General features: G+C 43.6%; 1 protein-coding gene, 1 long non-coding RNA gene and 1 pseudogene across 2 annotated transcripts in view; 1 reads left to right on the top strand and 2 right to left on the bottom strand.

The window, feature by feature from the left end:
- The window catches only part of LOC127032480 (olfactory receptor 12D1-like), a 411,893-nt gene that overhangs the window by 285,351 nt on the left and 103,898 nt on the right, over positions 1-22,644 (bottom strand). The gene's annotated exons all lie outside the window — the stretch shown is intronic.
- Positions 6,435-10,295, top strand: LOC127032625 (uncharacterized). Its single transcript, XR_007768844.1, has 2 exons — positions 6,435-6,519; positions 10,099-10,295. It is a non-coding gene; the product is annotated as an uncharacterized LOC127032625 (long non-coding RNA).
- Positions 17,029-17,948, bottom strand: LOC127032580 (olfactory receptor 14A16-like; annotated as a pseudogene).

The following is a 22,644-nucleotide window of genomic DNA, read 5'->3' as shown; positions in this document are numbered from 1 at the left end:
CAAAAGGGCTGATGCTGCAGGAAGGTGATTTATCCATGTCTGTTTTCTAAGGGCTTGTGGGACTCACTCCCTGGAGCCCTCAACAGTCCAGAGGCAACAATTAATTTCTCTTACCCTCTACTTCCCTGAACAGATTCCAGAAACTAAAATAATCAGAATTACAACAAGGCAGCAGAGTCTAGAGGAAAGATTGTGAGGCAAACACTGCGGACACAGAGGACTGTACTCCAGACATCTGTCATCAATTCCTAGCACTGCTGCTGACCTACTGTGTTACCTTGGGAAAGTCATTCCCTGGGGCTGTCTTTTCCTTCCCACCCTTTGCCTGTCCCTGGTGCAGAGACTGTGTCTTACCTAATATAATGGGCTTCTCATATCAGGTTCAGTCATCAGATAATTAATTATTAAAAAGCTAAGGTCCAAGGTATCCTGAGATCTGAATCCAACTATTCCTCTGACATTGTTCAGTCCCTTCACTGTTCCATTCCTCACTTGTCATCCCTACAATGGGGTAAGAGTTACAACTTGGAGTAGTTGGAATAGTTACAACATCTACCAATGTGATACATGTCATCATGTGCCAGCAATGTCCCTCTGCCATTTACATTGGCCAAACCAGACAGTCTCTATGTAAAAGAATAAATGGACCCCAATCAGACGTCAAGAATTATAACATTCAAAAACCAGTCAGAGAACACTTCAGTCTCCCTAGTCACTCGATTACAGACCTAAAAGTTGCAATATTACAACAACAAAAAACTTCAAAACCAGACACTAACAAGAGACTGCTGAATTGGAATTAATTTGCAAAATGGACACCATTAAGTTAGGCTTGAATAAAGACTGCGAGTGGATGGGTCATTACACAAAGTAAAACTATTTCCCCACTTTTATTCCTCCTCTCCCCCGGCATTCCTCTCAACTTCTTGTCAACTGCTGCAAATGGATCATTACATAGTCAGCAAAATAGACAGAGGACAGATAGATACTTAGATATTTGGGTACCTCTTATTCAGTGCTCAAAGTATATTCACTGGGAAAATAAAATAAAATAAAATAAAATAAAATCCCAGCACACCTGTCCAATTGCTTTGCATATGAACATTTGATAGACATACCTGGTCTGTTAATATGTGAATACAGTAATGCCACTCACTTTAATAAAATCACCAGAAATGACATAGTTGTAATGATCCTCAACCTGCACTATGGTAGAACCCTGTTAAATAGAAAGATCTGGTTACTATATTCCTGTCTGATGTCTCTTTAAACCAAAGTTCATTGTTGTAATGATTGTTTTGTTTCTGATATTTACATGGCAAGGATTTGTAAACTTGTTAAATCTTCCTAAATAAACAGTTTTAAAAAATGGGCATGTTGATCAAGCTGCCAGAGAAAAGTTCAGCTCCTAGTTTAGACTGATATAAATTTGGAGTAAATCCACCAACACTAAAGTAGATCAATAGAAATAATCAGGATTTATATAAGTGTGAGAGAAGAATTATGACCATTCCTAAAAGGGACCACAGAAATATGCACTGGTCAGAGGTTAAAAAAAGTGGCATTGTTAGTTGAAGTGTAAAACAATTGCCCTTTGGGGAATGAAATATTTTGATTTTCCAGTACGAAACAACTTTTCATTTATTTTTTTCCCTTAATTTTACTTTGAAACATGGTCAACATTGAAAGAAAATGTTTAGATTTTGTCAAAATGAAACCTGAAACAAAATTGTTTTTGACTTTTTGATTCACCTGAAATTTGGAAAAATAGCATTTTCAGTTTGACCCACAACTATTTTTTTTCTGATTTTTCACAGTTGCCAGTGAAATGAAAAATCTATTATTCGCCCAGCTCTATTTGGATTTTCCTCCAGCATATCATGGGGAATTTGATGTGCTAGATTACGAGCAATAAGGAAGGGGGAAGGTAACTTTTATTGTGTTTAATAGTTGCCATTTAAACACATAGGCAAACACTCACACAAGCATTCATGCAGTATCTTCCATAGACTGATGCACACACATGCACCATGATGCTCACTCATACTTCACACAACCAGGCACACATACACTATCAAACATGCAAACACTCACTCTAACACACCAGCCTAAATGCACCAAATACAGTCTTTCCCCCAGCACAAAAACAACCATAGAGACACGCTCACTGGCTCTCACACACAAACACAACACCTTTATGTCCCAGTTTAGATGGTGTACTGTGTATAGTGATGTTACAAAACAAGGAACCAGAACTGAGTTTGGCATCAGTTTCCACAAATTCTCTGGGCTGAGAATTGGCAATGCACAGAGTGTGTGTCGGGGGGGTGTGTCTACAAACCCCTTGCACAACCAGCTCCCCAGCACTGAAATGGAAACATGGGAACCCATCAGAAATCTGCTGGCTTTTTGGTGCTGAGGCACTTGCATGACCTATCTCTTTATTCTTGTACATAGTCTGTTGCCCCACTGTCTTGAACCTTCTGTCTCAACTACATATATCCATCACTGTGATATTTGAGGAATGTGTAGGGCTAATGTCATTTCTCCTACATGATTGTATTTATTTGTATTGCCACTGGAATACACCCAATATTATTATTACGATCTATCTTTGGTGAAAAAGTGGCAGCTCTGCAAAATCTGCACAGGGCCTGCCTTCTCCTAGAGTGAGGCCAAAGCAGTGTGGTGGCTTATTTTTCTTACCACCTTTGAGATGCTGTGGAGTCAGGTTCCTGTTGTGAATGAGAGGAATATTCACACCATGTGCTGTGTCCAGGTCCATATTTCTGGGTAGCACTTTTACCTTTCTCCAAGGTATGTGAGAGAAGACAACTGGGTTTGGAATATAGGCAGCTGATGTATTGATCTATAGTTATAAATTGCGGAACAAGCCTATTTAGGAGCCAAATTTTGAGTTACTTATAAGTGTTTAATCAAGGAAGACTCTGGTTGGGCCAAACTTGGATCTTAATAACACCAGAGTAAAGCTGAAGTCATTGGAATTATTTTGGCTTCATCCCCCCAGATCAGAACTTCCTCCACTGTGAGTTTTGCCTGTCCACCCCATTGTCCCAGTTTGGCAGTGGTGTAACCCCACTGAAATCAGTGGAGTTATGGTGGCATAAAACTGGTATAATGGAGAGGACAATATAGATCAAGGACTTCAAGATTGAAAAAAAAAACACTCACACACTCTGGTTACTATTCTTTATTCATGTGCAACATTTGAAGGAGAATTATGCACAATACAGACAACAGATTTAATCTTTTAGGAAAACTAAACTAATAGTTCACTGTTATGGTCTTGTCTTGCCTATGCAATGCTCCTTCTGTTGCTACCTCTATAATTAGTCTAGGAAGAATCAGATTTTTATCAGTAAATATTGGCAAATGTTGATTTCACCATACACACACAAACCAGTGAAAAAATATTTCCTTCAACAATCAACATTTCCAGTGAGATAAAGTAAGAAAAATGCTGTTTGAGAACTTATGAGCTTTTGATTTAAGGATATTGACTTTGCATATTTTCATGTCATGTTGAAACGTCGTGCTTTCATAGTTCTCAAGTTTTAACTTTTTGAATCTCAACATGTACTATCATTAAATAACTTTTGTCTGACTCCCTTCATAATCTCATGTAACTGTGAAATTTAAACTGATAAAAATAAAAAAATGCTTAATAATAAACATCAATATTATCAGTCAAAATTATATATGGATTTGCAGCTTTCTATAGTGCCTCTTGTAACAGCTGTGTGACAGCTACTTCCCCAAGGCCTCCTCCAAACACCTTCTTTATCCTCATCATAGGACCTTCCTCCTGGTGTTTGATAACACTTGTACTCCTTAGTCCTCCAGCAGCACACCCTCTCACTCTCAGCTCCTTGTGCCTCTTGCTCCCAGCTCCTCACACACACTTCCTCTCCTCTGGCTCCTCCCCCCCACCTGACTGGAGTGAGGTCCTTCTTAAACCCAGGTGCCCTGATTAGCCTGCCTTGATTGGCTGCAGGCGTTCTAATCAGCCTGTCTGCCTTAATTGGTTCTAGCAAGTTCTTGACTACTCTAGTGCAGTCCCTGCTCTGGTCACTCAGGGAACAGAAAACTACTCACCCAGTGACCAGTGTATTTGCCCTCTACCAGACTCCTGCACCCCAGTGGCCTGGGTCTGTCACTATATATATATATACATATTTTATTTGCATTTTATTTTGAAAAGTAGTATCTAAAGATTGTTGGGTTTTTTTTGTTTGTTTGTTTTGTTCTTTTTTAAGGAATAACTGTCAGCCCTTGTTCAGCCCTCTTCTGCTGGGGGACAAACCTTCTTCGCATCTCCAGCCTAAATTTACTCATGGCCAGCTTATCCGCATTAGTCCTGTACCAGCATTGTCCTTTAGCATTAATAGCTCTTCTCCTTCCCTAGTGTTTATCTCCCTGATCTATTTATAGAAAGTGACCACATCTCCTCTCAGCCGGTCTTTTGCTCGGCTAAACACGCCAAATTATTTTAGAGTATATTAGAGAAAGAGAATCAGGATAATTTCCTCTGTCACTCTAATCCTGAGCAGTGCCCTTCTCCTGCCCTCCACAGGCAAGACATAATGTGCTGAGGAAGAAAATGTCCAACTGAACCACCGTGACCGAGTTCCTCCTCCTGGGATTCTCTGATGTTCAGGAGCTGCAGATTTTACACTTTGTGGTGTTTCTAGGGCTTTATCTGATAGCACTGAAAGGGAATCTCCTTTTTATCATCCTTGTAGTGCTTGACCACCACCTTCACACCCCCAGATATTTCTTCCTGATGAATCTGTCCATCTTGGACCTTGGATCCATCTCCCTCACTGTTCCCAATTCTGTGGCCAAATCCCTACTACACACCAGCTCAATTTCTTATGGTGGATTAATTTCCCAAGTCTTTCTCTTCATCTTCTTCACTGTGGTTGACTTTGCTTTTTTCACCATCATGGCATATGATTGATATATCGCCACCTGCCAACCACTGCACTATGAGATTATAATGAACAGGAGAGCTTGTTTTCCAAATGGCAGACAGTGTCTGGATCACTGCAATTCTTCCTACACTGCACACTGGGATCATGTTTCCACTAACCTTCTGTGGAGGCAACATGGTGGCTCAGTTCTACTGGGAAATCCCCCAAGTACTCAAGCTGGCCTGTTCTGACCTGTACCTTGGTGAAACTGTGGTTATTTACTTTAACATATTCTTAGGGTTAAGCTGCTTTGGTTTTATAATTGTGTCATATGTTCAGATCTTCAAAACAGTTCTGAGAATCCCTTCTGTGAGCAGGGTTGGTATAAAGTCTTCTCCATCAGTCTTCTTTACCTCATTGCGATCTCCTTGCTATTTTGCAAGGCTGCTTTTGCTTACATGATGCACACCTGACACTCTCCATCAGGTCTCAATCTTGTGGTGTGTGTGCTTTTTTCCGTGGTGCCTCCTTTGATGAATCATAGAATATCAGGGTTGGAAGGGACATCAGGACGTCATCTAGTCCAACTCTCTGCTCAAAGCAGGGCCAATCCCCAACTAAATCATCCCAACCAGGGCTTTGTCAAGCCTGACTTTAAAAACCTCTAAGGAAGGAGATTCCACCACCTGCCTAGGTAACACATTCTAGTGCTTTACCACCCTTCTAGGAAATAGTGTTTCCTAATATCCAGCCTAAACCTCCCCCACTGCAAACTGAGACCATTACTCCTTGTTCTGTCATCGCCTACCACTGAGAACAATCTAGATCCATCCTCTTTGGAATCTCCTTTCAGGTAGTTGAATGAAGCTTTCAAATCCCCCCTCATTCTTCCCTTCTGCAGACTAAATAATCCTAGTTCCCTCAGCATCTCCTCATATGTCATGTGCTCCAGCCCTCTAATCATTTTTGTTGCCCTCCGCTGGACTCTTTCCAAGTTTTTCACATCTTTCTTATAATGTGGGGCCCAAAACTGGACACAGTATTCCAGATGAGGCCTCACCAATGTCAAATAGAGGGGAACGATCACCTCCTTCGATCTGCGAGCAAGGCTCCTACTTATACAGCCCAAAAATCTGTTAGCCTTCTAGGCAACAAGGGCACACTGTTGACTCATATCCAGCTTCTCGTCCACTATAACCCCTAGGTCCTTTTCTGCAGAACTGCTTGCCTAGCCACTTGGTCCCCAGTCTGTAGCCGTGTGGTCCGATCATCTGCAGCGTAAGGAATAAGGAGATCAAAGGCGCCTAGAAGAGACTAACTGGAGATTATTCACCAAAAACAAAATTTCCAGATTTCTCTCATGACCATGTGTCATAAACAGATAGCTAAGGGTTAATGTCTCTTTCACCTGAAGCACCTGACCAGAGGACCAATCAGGAAACAGGATTTTTTTCAACTCTGGGTGGAGGGAATTTTGTGTCTGAGTCTTTGTTGGTCTGCCTGCTTTTCTTTCAGCTTTGAGAAGTGATTTCTGTTTTCTAATCTTCTGTTTCCAAGTTGTAAGGACAAAGAGATCAAATAGTGAGTTATATGGTTTCTTTTCTTTGGTGTTTACATGTCTATAGTTGCTGGAGTGCTTTGATTTGTATTCTTTTTGAATAAGGCTATTTAATATTCTTTTAAGCAATTGACCCTGTATTTGTCACCTTAATACAGAGAGACAATTTGTATGTATTTTTCTTTCTTTCTTTTTATATAAAGCTTTCTTTTTAAGACCTGTTGGAGTTTTTCTTTAGTAGGAAATTCCAGGGGGTTGGGTCTGCAGCTCACCAGGGAATTGGTGGGAGGAAGAAGTCAGAGGGAGATCTGTGTGTGTTAGATTTATTCGCCTGACTCTGCATACCCTCTGGGTGAGGGGGGAAAGAGAGATTAACTCTCAGTAATTCTGTTCTCCAGGACTGGGAACAGGGAGGGAGGAGTCCCTCTGTTTAGATTCACAGAGCTTGTGTCTGTGTATCTCTCCAGGAGCACCTGGAGGGGGGAAGGGAAAAAGGATTATTTCCCTTTGTTGTGAGACTCAAGGGATTTGGGTCTTGGGGTCCCCAGGGAAGGTTTTTCAGGGGGACCAGAGTGCCCCAAAACACTCTAATTTTTTGGGTGGTGGCAGCAGTACCAGGTCCAAGCTGGTAACTAAGCTTGGAGGTTTTTCATGCTAACCCCCATATTTTGGACGCTAAGGTCCAAATCTGGGACTAAGGTTTGACATGGTGGCAGCGTCAGGATAGACAGAATCCAGAAGCCAGTAGGAATATTTTATTTTTCTTTTCTCTGCTAGGGGCTTTTTAGCAGAGAGAAACAGTTTGGGTTTAAAAGGGAACCAGAGAGAATTTTTTTTTCTGCTCTCTCTGGCAGTTGTGGCTTGCATATTAAGCAAGAAACCATTAAGCTGTGACAAAGGGTCTTTTGTCACACAATAGCACTCCCATTAGGAGGCAAATACCAGCACTATATACATGTAAATAAAGTGGTTTTTCTGGTTTACTTAACATTGAAAAGATTAGCTAAAAGAAAAAAAAGGGAAAAGGCACTGTTGCTAGGCAGACCCCAGGAGGCAACAGAGCCTGCAGTTCAGAAGATAAACACCAGAGGGCACCCCAACACAAGAAAAAAAAGATGTAACGAAAACCAGAGGCAGTACAGCTCAAGCCATGAAAAAACAGATAGAACTGCTCAGAACACAGATGGCCAGAGATGAGGCAACTCACAAACAAGAGATGGAAAGGCTACAAAAACAAAAAGAAGCCAACAATGCAGCCCACCAATGAGAGTTGGAAAAACAGAGGGAGACCCACCGACAGGCCATGGAATTAGAAAAGGCTAAGCAACCTGCTCCAGCCAACCCTAACAACCCTGCGCCAATTATTGCTCCACCGCACAGGAAATTTCCCACCTACAAGGCAGGTGATGACACCGAGGCCTTCTTGGAAAATTTTGAAAGAGCCTGTCTTGGGTACAACATCCCTGAAGACCAGTACATGGTAGAATTGAGGCCACAGCTCAGTGGACCTTTAGCAGAGGTGGCAGCTGAAATGCCTAAGCAGCAAAGGAATGACTATAAACTTTTTCAAACCAAGGTCAGATACAGAATGGGGATAACCCCGGATCATGCCCGTCGGCGTTTCAGAACCCAAAAGTGGAAACCAGATGTGTCATTTCCCAAACACGCCTACTACGTTGGGAAAAATTATGAGGCCTGGATATCAGGACACAATGTTAAAACCTTGGAAGAACTGCACCTCCTCATACAAATGAAGCAGTTCTTGAATGGTGTTCCTAAAGACATCACGGTGTCTACTACAACAGGAAAAAAGATGGTGGCGTGGAAGAGGTGAACCTCTCAACCACCCTGGAACGTCTGCAGCGGTGACAAATCAAGGAGCTGTGCACTAGCTTCGCCCCATTGTTCTCAGCCACCCCAGGACGGACTGAACGGGCATACCACTCCATTGACACAGGTAGTGCTCACCCCATTAGAACCCCACCCTACCGGGTGTCTCCTCATGCCCAAGCTGCTATAGAACGGGAGATCCAGAACATGCTACAGATGGGTATAATCCGCTCATCTACCAGTGCATGGGCATCTCCAGTGGTTCTGGTACCCAAACCAGATGGGGAAATACGCTTTTGCGTGGACTACCGTAAGCTAAATGCGGTAACTCGTTCGGACAACTATCCAATGCCACGCACCGATGAGCTATTGGAGAAGTTGGGACATGCCCAGTTCATCTCTACAATAGACTTAACCAAGGGGTACTGGCAAGTACCGCTAGATGAACCTGCCAAGGAGAGGTCAGCATTCGTCACCCATGCGGGGGTGTATGAATTCAATGTCCTTCCTTTCAGCCTTCGAAATGCACCCGCCACCTTCCAGAGGCTGGTAGATGGTCTACTAGCAGGACTGGGAGAATTTGCAGTTGCCTACCTCGATGATGTCGCCATTTTTTCAGACTCCTGGCCCGAACACCTACTACACCTGGAAAAGGTCTTTAAGCGCATCAGGCAGGCCGGACTAACTGTTAAGGCCAAAAAGTGTCAAATAGGCCAAAACAGAGTGACTTACCTGGGGCACCAGGTGGGTCAAGGAACCATAAACCCCCTACAGGCCAAGGTGGATGCTATCCAAAAGTGGCCTGTCCCACGGTCCAAGAAGCAGGTCCAATCCTTCTTAGGCTTGGATGGATACTACAGGCGATTTGTACCACACTACAGACAAATCGCTGCCCCACTGACCGACCTGACCAAAAAGACCCAGCCAAATGCAGTTAAGTGGACTGATAAGTGTCAAAAGGCCTTTACCCAGCTTAAGGCAACGCTCATGTCTGACCCTGTGCTCAGGGCCCCGGATTTTGACAAGCCATTCCTGGTAACCACGGATGCATCTGAGCGTGGTATAGGAGCAGTGCTCATGCAGGAAGCAACAGATCACAACTTCCATCCTGTCGTGTTTCTCAGCAAAAAACTGTCTGAAAGGGAAAGTCACTGGTCAGTCAGTAAAAAGGAATGCTATGCCATTGTGTATGCCCTGGAAAAGCTACGCCCATATGTTTGGGAACGGCGGTTCCAACTACAAACTGACCATGCTGCACTAAAGTGGCTCCATACTGCCAAGGGGAACAACAAGAAACTTCTTCTTTGAAGTTTAGCTCTCCAGGATTTTCATTTTGAAATTCAGCACATCACAGGAGCTTCTAACAAAGTAGCTGATGCACTCTCCCGTGAGAGTTTCCCAGAATCCAGTAGTTAAAAAGTGTTCTTAAAATGTAGAAGTCTGTTAGTTATATACTTAGTGGTATATGTAAAGGTGCATGTGTTGTATTAATCTGTTTATTTTAAAGTTCTAGAAGGAAATCGCCGCCAGTGAGCTTCCCCACTGTCTGCAATTTGGGGGGCGTGTCATAAACAGATAGCTAAGGGTTAATGTCTCTTTCACCTGAAGCACCTGACCAGAGGACCAATCAGGAAACAGGATTTTTTTCAACTCTGGGTGGAGGGAATTTTGTGTCTGAGTCTTTGTTGGTCTGCCTGCTTTTCTCTCAGCTTTGAGAAGTGATTTCTGTTTTCTAATCTTCTGTTTCCAAGTTGTAATGACAAAGAGATCAAATAGTGAGTTATATGGTTTCTTTTCTTTGGTATTTACATGTCTATAGTTGCTGGAGTGCTTTGATTTGTATTCTTTTTGAATAAGGCTGTTTATTTAATATTCTTTTAAGCAATTGACCCTGTATTTGTCACCTTAATACAGAGAGACCATTTGTATGTATTTTTCTTTCTTTCTTTTTATATAAAGCTTTCTTTTTAAGACCTGTTGGAGTTTTTCTTTAGTGGGAAATTCCAGGGGGTTGGGTCTGCAGCTCACCAGGGAATTGGTGGGAGGAAGAAGTCAGAGGGAGATCTGTGTGTGTTAGATTTATTCGCCTGACTTTGCATACCCTCTGGGTGAGGGGGGAAGAGAGATTAACTCTCGGTAATTCTGTTCTCCAGGACTGGGAACAGGGAGGGGGAGTCCCTCTGTTTAGATTCACAGAGCTTGTGTCTGTGTATCTCTCCAGGAGCACCTGGAGGGGGGAAGGGAAAAAGGATTATTTCCCTTTGTTGTGAGACTCAAGGGATTTGGGTCTTGGGGTCCCCAGGGAAGGTTTTTCAGGGGGACCAGAGTGCCCCAAAACACTCTAATTTTTTGGGTGGTGGCAGCAATACCAGGTCCAAGCTGGTAACTAAGCTTGGAGGTTTTCATGCTAACCCCCATATTTTGGACGCTAAGGTCCAAATCTGGGACTAAGGTTTGACACCATGGTTTCATTCTGTCTTTCCTCACACATATAATCAAATGATGACATTATTGTCTCCATGGGAATGTGATGTGCAATCTTTTTTATACAAAATGTTGTGCTTACTGTGGTAATAATCCAGACTAAATTCACTGACGTCAGTAGAGTTACTCTACATTTACCTCAGTGTAAATCAGATAAGAATTGATTGACCATTCTAGCTATAAATGGCAGAAAAAATTAAAATGAAATAAAATAAAAAGCAAAATCTTTTGTTAACACAGAGTTAAGGTTTCCCAGTGATAGTTCAGATCCTTCCAGAATATTGTGTTGTACAACAAAATTTATACTTTGGAAAGTCAAGAAATAGAGAGTTAATATACACGCTCATACTCTAGAGGGAGACTTTGGCAAACCAGTAAAGTGCTTGAAACCACTATGGCTTATTGTTAAAGGAAGCCTAGTCAGCAAGCTGTAAATTGGCCATTCAGCAATCTCAGCTTGACCAAAGCAGGAGGGGAGGGGGTTTTGAGTGCCACAAAAAGGGCAGCTTGACCCCGAGTCCTTCCTTATAAGAATTGTGTTGAAATTGTTGATACATGCATTTTAAAAGAGTAGGATATGCCCCAAGAATGTCTATTGAGGTCTCAAGGCTGCAAGTTCTGGAAAAAAAACACACCTGGTTATTCAATAATCAGAAAGAGCCTCTTGCCTGATCATTGAAACTGCTTACTTAACAAGATTTCTTTAAGGGACATGTCATTCTATTACTAATGTATAAATAAGAGGACTCGTTTGGGGACTCTTCGGGACTGGTCTCTCCCTCCTTATGCATCTTCTGTTCCCCAACAGCAGACAGGCTGCCACTGTGCCACTCGAGAGCCACACTCAGCTTTGTTAATTATTGAGGGTTGGAGGTGTTTTACTAATCTTGTTGCGGATGTATGTAAGTGCCTGAGACTAGTAAAGTTTAATTTTAAGTGAAAGCACTCTTGTGTTGTCTTGTTTGTACCAGCCATCTATCGGTCGGATGGCTGTCTCCCTGATTTATATCCTGACATCTCCTTGCACAGAGTAAAAGTTACCGAGAGCTTTGGGTTGAAAGAACCCCGGGTAACAATACAATCTTAACTCTGCCGCCAGGAGCTGACAATAGCCCCATGGAATTCTCTGTATTAAACTCTAGCTGCATTCATTGTGTTAGCTGTAGCTGACTTGAATGGTGGAGGGAGAAGAGTGGTGTGTTTGTGATATGAGGAATTTTGGGGATTAGTTGAGGAGTGCCATAGAACTGTGTTTGTAATATGGGGAGATCTGGTTTCACCCCCACACCCATGTGTGACCAAAGGAAGGAGGTGCATGTGCCCCTTGAGGGTCCCGTCTGCATCATTTCAATACAGAATTGTGTAGGTCATGTCAGTAGCAGGGCCCTGGGGTCATCTTGTCAGTGACGAGGGGGGATATGAGAGCAGACTGTGGGTTTAATGAGGGATAGGGGGAAGTAGAGTTTAGGTGGTCTCCTGTGTGAAAGTGTGAAGGGGATGTAAAAGGGAATGTAGTTAAATTTACCAATGTGGCATTCTTTGGGGGGAGCAAGCCCAGTGTTCAAGCATAGGACAAGCACAGGTACAGGGCTAATTTAAGAAAATAAATTTAAATTATATTTGGCACTCTTTAAGACTTTTGCTATCAGGTCAACCAAACATCTAGAGTCTATCATTTTTTTATCAAAAAAAAAATGGGCTTTCATAGAATTCCCCAAAATCTACAATTGTTCATGTTTTGGCAGGTGAGAAACAAACATTTTCAGCTAAAATGTGCAGTAAACTGATTTTTTCTCTGCCTAAATCCACCCCCCCAAAAAATGGGTTTTCAGTTCTGCTATGTATGGTGACAAAGTTCCTCCTCTACCTTGGTGGGTCCTGTGCTTGTTGGCAGATTTGCTTGCCTCGCAGATTCACCCTGTGGGTCAAGAAACAGTCCAGAGACCTTCCGCTTTGGCAGAAGCCACAGTCCAGGTCAATTCCTCCTCTGCTTGATCAGGAGTTGGGAGGTTTGGGGGGAACCCGTGCCTGTCCTCTACTCTGAGTTCCAGCCCAGGCCCCTGGGGACTGCAGCTGTCTAGAGCGCCTCCTGGTACAGTTGCATGACAGCTACAATTCCCTGGGCTACTTCCCCATAGCCTCCTCCCAACACCTTCTTTATCCTCACCACTGGACCTTTCTCCTGATGTCTGATAACAATTGTATTTCTCAGTCCTCCACCAGTATCCCTACTCACTCTCAGCTTCTTGCATACCTCTTGCTCCCAGTTCCTCACACACACACTTCCTCTCCTCTGGCTCCCCATGGCATGACTGGAGTGAGCCCTTTTATAGCATCAGAGGGGCCTTAATTAAAGTCAGGTGCTTAACTGCCTCACCTGACTCTTAGCAGGTTAATTGGAGTCAGGTGTTCTCATTGGCCTGGAGCAGCCCCTGCTCTGGTCACTCAGGGAACAGAAAACTGCTCCTCCAGTGGTCAGTATATCTCCCTTCTACTCCTCTGCTGTTGCAGCCCCTATTCTGGCTCCTCTTGGATATATTATTATGTTTTTGGTTGCACTTCTCCCCTCACTTGTTCATCTACGCACAAAGTCACATGACATCCTTGTCAACCTCCTCCTAGTTCTGGTCAAAATGGCCATTTACAACACCAGGGAGAGGAGGTTGGCAAACCGGATTTCCTACAACTGTGGGGCCTATTTCCGTTCCTCCGTCTGCTCACGCATCCGGGCAGAGTTCCTCTGGGCGGCGCCCACTGGCTCCCTTGACGCCTTCGAGGAGCAGTGGGCGTTGTCCGGGGTTCTCTGCTCGGTGTCCCCATCGGGTTCCCTTCGTTTAGCCCTATGACCTCACTCCCGATTCTGTTTTTTTCATTAGTTGTCCCCCGTAATTATTTGGTGTCCCAGACCTGTGGGTCCTCCCCTTAGGCTGGGGGGAGGCCCTTTAGAAGTGGGCGGGCTTCGCCCGCCCACCCCCGCTGGATGCCAATAGGACTCCTCTGCTGTTGCAGCCCCTATTCTGGCTCCTCTTGGATATATTATTATGTTTTTGGTTGCATTTTTCCCCTCACTTGTTCATCTACGCACAAAGTCACATGACATCCTTGTCAACCTCCTCCTAGTTCTGGTCAAAATGGCCATTTACAACACCAGGGAGAGGAGGTTGGCAAACCGGATTTCCTACAACTGTGGGGCCTATTTCCACTCCTCTGTCCGTTCACGCATCCAGGCAGAGTTCCTCTGGGCAGTGTCCACTGGCTCCCTTGATGCCTTCTAGGAGCAGTGGGCATTGTTCAGGGTTCTCTGCTCTGTGCCCCCATCAGGTTCCCTTCATTTAGCCCTGTGACCTCATTCCCGTTCCTGTTATTTCATTGGTTGTCCCCCACAATTATTTGGTATCATGGACCTGTGGATCCTCCCCTTAGGCTGTGGGGAGATCCTTTAACCGTAGATGGACCCGTCCACTCCCTAAATACCAACAGGACTACTCTGCTGTTCCCAACTGGCCTGGGTCTATCACAGTATTTGAGGATACCTGAGATGTTCTGTGAAAATTTGCTTAATTGAGAACACAATTTTCCTTTGAAAACAAGATAAGCAGAAAATTTATGACCACCCTTAATTGAAAACAGAGCTTTAAGAAAGCTTAGATAACGCAAATATTGTCAATAATACAATAATTTCAAACCCACACACCTATTGCATCCATTCTTATTTCTGTTTCAGAGAGGTAGCTGCCAAATAGTAAAACTGAGTAAGCAGGAAAGCTGATACCCCGCAGAATTTGTTTTGCAGACTAGTGCCTTTAAATTCAGGACGACAGCTGAACCAAGCAAGCAAAACCTATCTATCCTGACATTTAGAACAGGTGGACTTCAAGGAGATCAAGAATAGGAGACCTTGTGTCCAAATGGCAGCCAGTACCTGGATCCGTGGGGTTCTCTGAACTGCAAACTGGAAACACGTTTGCAATAATCTTCTGTGGAGACAATTAAATGGGTCAGTTCTTCTGTGAAATCCCCCAGCTCCTCAAACCTACTTGCTGTGACTCATATCTCAGTGAAACTGGAGCTATTGCCTTTAGTGTATACTAAGTTGCTTTCTTTTTATAATTGTGTCCAGCCGGGGGCTCTGCACTGCTCCCTGCTGTTCCAGCTCTGCTGCAGGCTCCACCCCTGCTCAGCCCCACCCCCACTCCCCTGAGCTCTGCAGCAGGGCTGGGCCTGCACTTACCAGCAGGGGGATTTGCAGAGACCTTTGTCCCATCCAGGGAGTTGTTCCCCCCTGCCCTGCCCACAGCCAGCCCCACACCCCCTGCTCTGCCAGCAGCCAGCCCCTGCTGCACCCTCTGCCCTGCCCGCAGCCAGCCCCACAGCTCCTGTCTCCATCCAACCCCACACGTCCTCCCCGCAGCCTGGCCCACAACCCCTGTCTTCAGCCAATCCCACACTCCTGCCCTGCCTCCATCCGGCCTCACACCCCCTGTCCTCAGACAGCCCCTGCTGCACACCCCCTGCCCTTCCTCCCTCAAACCCCACACCACCCTGCCTCCAGCCAGCCCCACATCCCTGCCCTTGGGTGGGGTTTATACAGCGACACTGCACAACTACACGGGTCAAGGGCTCCATCTGAGCTGGAGTCACCTCCCTCAGGGCAGGACAGTGCCTCACAGACAGTTGTACTAATGCAAAGCTATGGACTCTACTCGTGTATATTCTCTGTGTGGCCCCTTCTCCTCTCCCCCATCCCTGCACATACATAAAGTCACAGTCATAGAATTCAAGGCCAGAAGGGATGACCAGATCATCCAGTCTGATCTGCTGTACTCCAACACCACCCACACACCAAACCCAACAACTGAAATTAGACCAAAGTGTTGCAGCCCTCAGGATATTAGACAGTTCTGTGCAACCAGCAGATAATAGGAGAGATTGAGGTGCACCAGTGCCTGAGGCCCCCACAATGGCAGGGAAATGATTTAGATACACGCAGAAAATCATGGCAAGTTATCCGCACCACATGTTGGAGAGGAAAGCGAACCCTGCCCAAGGTCCTTGCCAATCTGACTGGAGGGAAAAGTCCTTCCTGACCATCACATGATGATCAGTTAGACCCTGATCATGTGGGCAAGAACCAGCCAGCCAACCACCCAAGAGAGAGATAATGGATCAGTGCCACCTCAGAGCCCTGGCACATCCCACCCAATGTTCCATCTCCAGTTAGGGCTGCCCTGATGCTTCAGAAATTAAAAAAAAACCCTCCCAGAAAACACTGCGGGGGAGAATCCCTTCCTGACCCCTGCCAGTATCCAGACAAAACCTTGAAGCATGAACTTTTAGAAACATAAGACATACGCTGCAAAAGAGACCCAGGGTTGCTGAGCCCTGTCCTCTACCATCACAAGCAGCCCCATCATACAATCTCACTCAGACTTGTGTCCAGCTCTCTCTACAAATGAATTTGTTCACTTGCCCCCCACAACTTCTATTTAGAGGCTGCTCCAGAACCTTGCTCCACTGATGGTTAGAAACCTACCTGTAATTTCTAGCCAGTCTCTCCTTCACTCACATGTCCAAATGTACATGTAAGCCAGGCTGACATAGCCTGTCTTCTTGTCCCCCTGTAATGGTTAGGCCATGAATGGTGGTTTTATAAGACAATGGGTCAAGTCACCAGCTGGTGGCAATGGATATACAGCTCCATTGGAAGCAGTAGCTCAGATCCACAGATGTTGCAAATCGCTTTAGGGCCACCAAAATCAATGGAACTACACTGATGTACTGAGGATCTACACCAAATGTCTTCTCTCACCTACCCTAGTCTTATACCAGTCTGACTCCTCTGATTCCAATGAAGCCATTCCTGATTTATACAGACAAACAAAACAACTCCCATCATTGTTTTCACTGGTCATGGAATAGGTGCAAGTGACCAAACAGTGTAACAGTTATTGTTTTGACACGGAATGAAAGTCTGATTCCTTTTACACACACAATTTACACAAATTTAACTCAACAACTGGGCCAGGTTTTCTACTGGTGTAAATCTCCCCAGCAGCAGTGACATCAGCAGAGTTAATCTGGATTTCCATTGGTGCAACTGAGATCAGAATCAGACCTGTTTGTGTGCAAGCTGTTTGGTCATGGAAATCACTGACATTAAATGAACAGATGCTAAATAAGCAAACTTTTATTAGATAAAGACAGAAATTAATTCTTGGTGAATTACCTACACCCAGTCAGTCTCCTCAGGGCCACTTTGATCTCCTTGTTCCTCATGCTGTAGATTATTGGATTCATGATTGGCAGCAATACAGAATAGAGAACAGCCATCTCAAGATCCAGAGCAGATGGGGAGCTGGAGGTGGGTTTCAGGTAGGCAAAGCTAAAAATGAAAACAAACAAGGAGACCACAATGAGGTGAGGGAGCCAGGTGGAGAAGGCTTTATGCCGGCCTTGCTCAGAGGGGATTCTCAACACGGATTTGAAGATCTGAACATATGACATAGTGATAAAAATAAGCAGCCTAAGAACAAACATATACTAAAAGCAATAACCCTAACTTCAGTCAGATATGAGTCAGAGCAGGTGAGCTTCAGTAGCTGGGGGATTTCACAGAAGAACTGATCCACCATGTTGCGTTCACAGAAGGTCAATGCAAATGTGTTCCCAGTGTGTAGCACAGAGTAGAGAATCCCACTGATCCAGGCACCAGCTGCCATTTGGACACAACCTCTGCTGTTCATTATTGTCTCATAGTGCAGTGGTTGGCAGATGGCGACATATCGGTCACACGCCATGATGGTGAGAAGAGAAAAATCTGCTCCCAACAAGAAGAGAAGGAAAAAGACTTGGGCAACACATCCAGCATAGGACATGGACTTGGTGTTGATGAAGGAGTTGGCCATGGATTTGAGGACATTCACAGAGATGGAGCCAAGGTCTAGGACAGACAGATTCATCAGGAAGAAGTACATGGAGGTGTGAAGGTGGTGGTCGAAGACTATAACCATGAAGGTAAGAAGATTCCCCACCAGGGCTGCCAGGTAAATCAGTAGAAACACCACAAAGTGCAAAATCTGCAGCTTCCAAATGTCAGAGAATCCCAGGAGAAGGAACTCGGTCACTGTAGTTCGGCTGGACATTTTCTTTCTCAGGACATTGTTTGATGCCTGCGGAGGGAGGGAAGAGCAAGGGACAGCATTAGATCAGTAAAAATAACTTTCTTTTTGTGAAAACCACCTTAATTTCCTTGAGTCAGACCCTTAGCTTTTGAAGATTGGTGTAATATGGGAATGAGGATGGGGAAAACAGCCCCACTGACTCAAGTGCAGTTACTCCTAATTTACACTAGGGTGATGGAGAGGAAAAATAGAAACAATTGCTTTCGAAGTATTTGTATAGCTCTGTCACCCAGAGGTGGGTGAACTCTGGATAACCGTGTATAAATGTTACTATCCTCAGTTTACCGAGGGGAATTGGGGATCTGCCTGGAAAGATTCTGCTGTCAGGGGCACTGCTGCAAATGTGGGGTAATTTCACTGCATGCCATGGAATTACTCCTACTTTATACTGCTCTAAACTGCAGCAGCATCTCACATGGAGGTAACCCAACCCAGTCATAATTACACAGTAATCTCGAGTTAGGAATACAGTTTAGGAGCTCTGATGCCCCATCCCCTGTTCTAGCGAGATTTTCACATTTGCTGTGAGACACAGATATACCGGCTCCCCTCCAGCTTCTCTAACCACTCAACAGAACCCCCTCCCATGAGCTTGGAAGAGAACCCAAGTAAATCCAACACTCCTCTCGGAGCTGGAAATACAGGCCAGGAGTTCTGGCTCTACCCACTGGACTCAACTCCCTCCCAGAGTTGGGAACACAAGTGATGTGTCATGACTCCCAGTCCCCTCCTCTAACCACTGCCTCAGACTGTATCTCATCCTCTGTCCCAGTGACTCTCCATTGCCATCAGCAATGACTGCTGCGAGTGAAAATGGAGAGTCACTGGGCTAACGAATGCTAGTGAGAATGATTCTCCAGCGTGGTACTTGGGTCACTCACCTGAAGATCTGAACATATGACACAGTGATAAAAATAAAGCATAACACTCATCTGGTGTATGGTTAAGGACCTAACCACTCAGCTTCAAGTTATGAGGGGTGCCTACCCCAGAGTCCTTATGATACACAGAAATAGAACCCCCAGTTATGATTCCTCTCCTCTCCAACTTGGACTGAATTTCCGCCCAGAACCACACATAAAACTCAGGTGGCCTCTGTCCCTGCTTGTCTTACCCACTAGACCCCAATCTGTTTCCAGAACTGGGGATAGAACCCAGGAGTCCAGGCTCCTAGTCACCACTACGCTAACCCACCTGAATCAACTGCCCTTGCTGCAATTTAATAGACAGAAGTAACAATAATCTAAGAACTAGACACAAATTGATAGATAGATAGATCAACAAACTAATAGAGAGTCACAAGTAAGAAAAGAACAGATAGAGTGTGAGAGAAACACAGAACTAAAAAACTAACAGCTAGAGAAGTAAAAACAAAGTAATTGAGAGAGAAAAGTACAAAGAGACAGACAAACAGCAGTAACAACAAACTAATGTATACAGAGAGAAAGGTATCAATGAGCTGATAGTGTTTGTCACCATTTTTGGATGACTTTAATGTAAACTCCTTAATCCACTATAAAAAATATGTGTGTTAATTTCATCAATTTCCCTACTCCCAATAGAAGGAAACTGAGGCACAGATTTTCTGCTCTCTCTTTCCTAAGGTAAGTTCTTTGGACTGCCTCAGTTTCCCATGCCCAAATTGAGCTAAGAGTGAAACTATGAAAAAAAAAAGTATTGTCACTTACAATTTCATCCTTAAAGTGCCACTGTGTAACTCCCAAATATATTTAATGGCAAGAGCAATCATATGGTGCTGGTCAATGTGGAATCTTCCCAGACTGAGATGTCTTTTCTCCTCCAGCTACACCCTGCAATTGGTCTCCCCCTCTCTCTCAAGCCCTTTGCACACTGCTCTAGACACCAATCTCTCTATCTAATGATCTTATCACTGTACTATGAGAGTCTGTTCCCACACTGCACCGAGGCTGAGCTGCTGGAAATACACTGAGATCTGTGCTGTCTGCAGATGAGCTGTGTGTCAAAAAGGCTGGTGCTGCAGGAAGATGATTTATCCATGTCTGTTTTCTAAGGGCTTGTGAGATTCACTGCCTGGAGCCCTCAACAGCCCAGAGGCAACAATTAATTTCTCTTGCCCTCTACTTCCCTGAAAAGTTTCCAGAAACTAAAATAATCACAATTACAATGATTTAGCAGGATCTAGAAGAAAGATTGTGAGGCAAACACTGCAGGCACAGAGGAATGTACTCCAGACACCTGGCATCAATTCCTACCCCTGCCACTGACCTGCTGTGTTATTTTGGGAAAGTCAATTGTTGGAACTGTCTTTTCCCTCTCACCCTTTGACTGTCCCTGAGGTGGAGACTGTGTCTTACCTAATATAATGGGCCTCTTATATCAGATAATTAATTAATTAATTAATTAATCAAAAGCTAAAGTTCAAGATGTCCTGAGATCTGATCCCAACTATTCTTCAGACTCTGTTCAATCCCTTCATCGCTCCATTCCTCAGTTGTCATCCCTAAAATGGGGATAAGAGTTACAACTTGGAGTAGTTGGAATAGTTACAACATCTACCAATGTGATCTATGCCATCATGTGCCAGCAATGTCCCTCTGCCATGTACATTGGCCAAACCAGACAGTCTCTATGTAAAAGAATAAATGGACCCCAATCAGATGTCAAGAATTATAACATTCAAAAACCAGTCAGAGACACTTCAGTCTCCCTGGTCACTCGATTACAGACCTAAAAGTTGCAATATTACAACAACAACAACAAAAACCCTTCAAAAACAGACTCCAATGACAGACTGCTGAATTGGAATTAATTTGCAAAATGGATATCATTAAATTAGGCTTGAATAAAGACTGGGAGTGGATGGGTCATTACACAAAGTAAAACTATTTCCCCATGTTTTTTTTTACCCTTGGCTCCGCCCCCCCCCATCCTCTCAACTTCTCGTCAACTGCTGTAAATGGATCATTACAAATTCAACAAAATAAACAGAGGACAGATAGATACTTAGATATTTGGTTACCTCTTATTCAGTGCTCAAAGTATATTCACCTGTAAAAAAATAAATCAAAAAAAAGAATCCCAGCACACTGTCCAACTGCTTTGCATATGAACATTTGTTAGACATACCTGGTCTGTTAATATGTGAATACAGAAATGTCACTCACTTTAATAAAATCACCAGAAATGACATAGGAGTTCTAATGATGTTCATTCTACACTATGGTAGCACCCTGTTAAATAGAAAGATCTGGTGACTATATTGCTGTCTGATGTCTCTTTGAACCAAAGTTCTCTGTTGTAATGATTGTTTTGTTTCTGATATTTACATGGCAAGGATTTGTAAACTTGTTAAATCTTCCTAAATAAACAGTTTAAAAAAATGGGCATGTTGATCAAGCTGCCAGAGAAAAGTTCAGCTCCTAGTTTAGACTGATATAAATTTGGAGTAAATTCACTGACACTAAAGTAGATCAATAGAAATAATCAGGATTTATATCAGTGTGAGAGAAGAATTAAGTCCATTCTTAAAAGGGACCACAGTAGTTTGCGCTGGTCAGAGGTTAAAAAAGTGGCATTGTCAGTTGAAGTGTAAAACAATTGCCCTTTTGGGAATGAAACATTCTGATTTTCCAGTACAAAAAAACTTTTCATTTATTTTTTTCCTTAATTTTACTTTGAAACATGGTCAACTTTGAAAAAATAATGTTTAGATTTTGTCAAAATGAAATCTGAAACAAAATCATTTTTGATTCAGCTGAAATTTAGAAAAATAGCATTTTCAGTTTGATCCACAATTATTTTTTTTCTTATTTTTCACAATTGCCAGTGAAATGAAAAATCTATTATTCACCCAGCTCTATTTGGATTTTGCCTCCTGCATATCATAGGAAATTTGATGTGCTAGATTATGAGCAATAAGAAAGGAGGAAGGTAGCTTTTATTGTGTTCAATAGTTGCCATTTAAACACACAGGCAAACACACAAGCATCCATGAGGTATCTTCCACAAACTGATGCACGCACACACACACCATGATGCTCATTCACACTTCACACAAGCAGGCACACATACACTATCCAACATGCAAACACTCACTCTAACTCACCAGCCTAAATGCACCAAACACACTTTCCCCAGCACAAAAACAATCATAGACACACGCTCACTGGCTCTCACACATAAACACAACACCTTTATGTCCCAGTTTAGATGGTGCACTGTGTATAGTGATGTCACAAAATAAGGAACTTGATGTGAGTTTGACAATGAGAACAAACCACTTTGAAGGCCAAGGCATCAGTTCCCACAAATTCTCTGGGCTGAGAATTGGCAATGGACAGAGCGAGGATGGGGGCTGTCTACAAACCCCTGGCACAACCAGCTCCCCAGCACTGAAATGGAAACTTGGGAATCCATCGGAAATCTGCTGGGTTCTTGGTGCTGAGGCACTTGCATGATCTATCTCTTTATTCATGTATATAGTCTGTTGCCCCACTGTCTTGAACCTTCTGTCTCAGCTACATATAACCATTACTGTGATATTTGAGGAATGTGTAGGGCTGATGTCAATTCTTCTACATGAGAGTATTTATTTGTATTGCCCTCAGAACACTCCCAATATTATTATTACCTATCTTTGGTGAAAAAGTGGCAGATCTGCAAAATCTACACAGAG

This window comes from Gopherus flavomarginatus, chromosome 12, assembly GCF_025201925.1.
Source record: "Gopherus flavomarginatus isolate rGopFla2 chromosome 12, rGopFla2.mat.asm, whole genome shotgun sequence".
Lineage (NCBI taxonomy): Eukaryota > Metazoa > Chordata > Testudines > Testudinidae > Gopherus > Gopherus flavomarginatus.
Note: the sequence above shows the minus strand (reverse complement) of the source record. Positions and strands in the feature narration are given on the sequence as shown.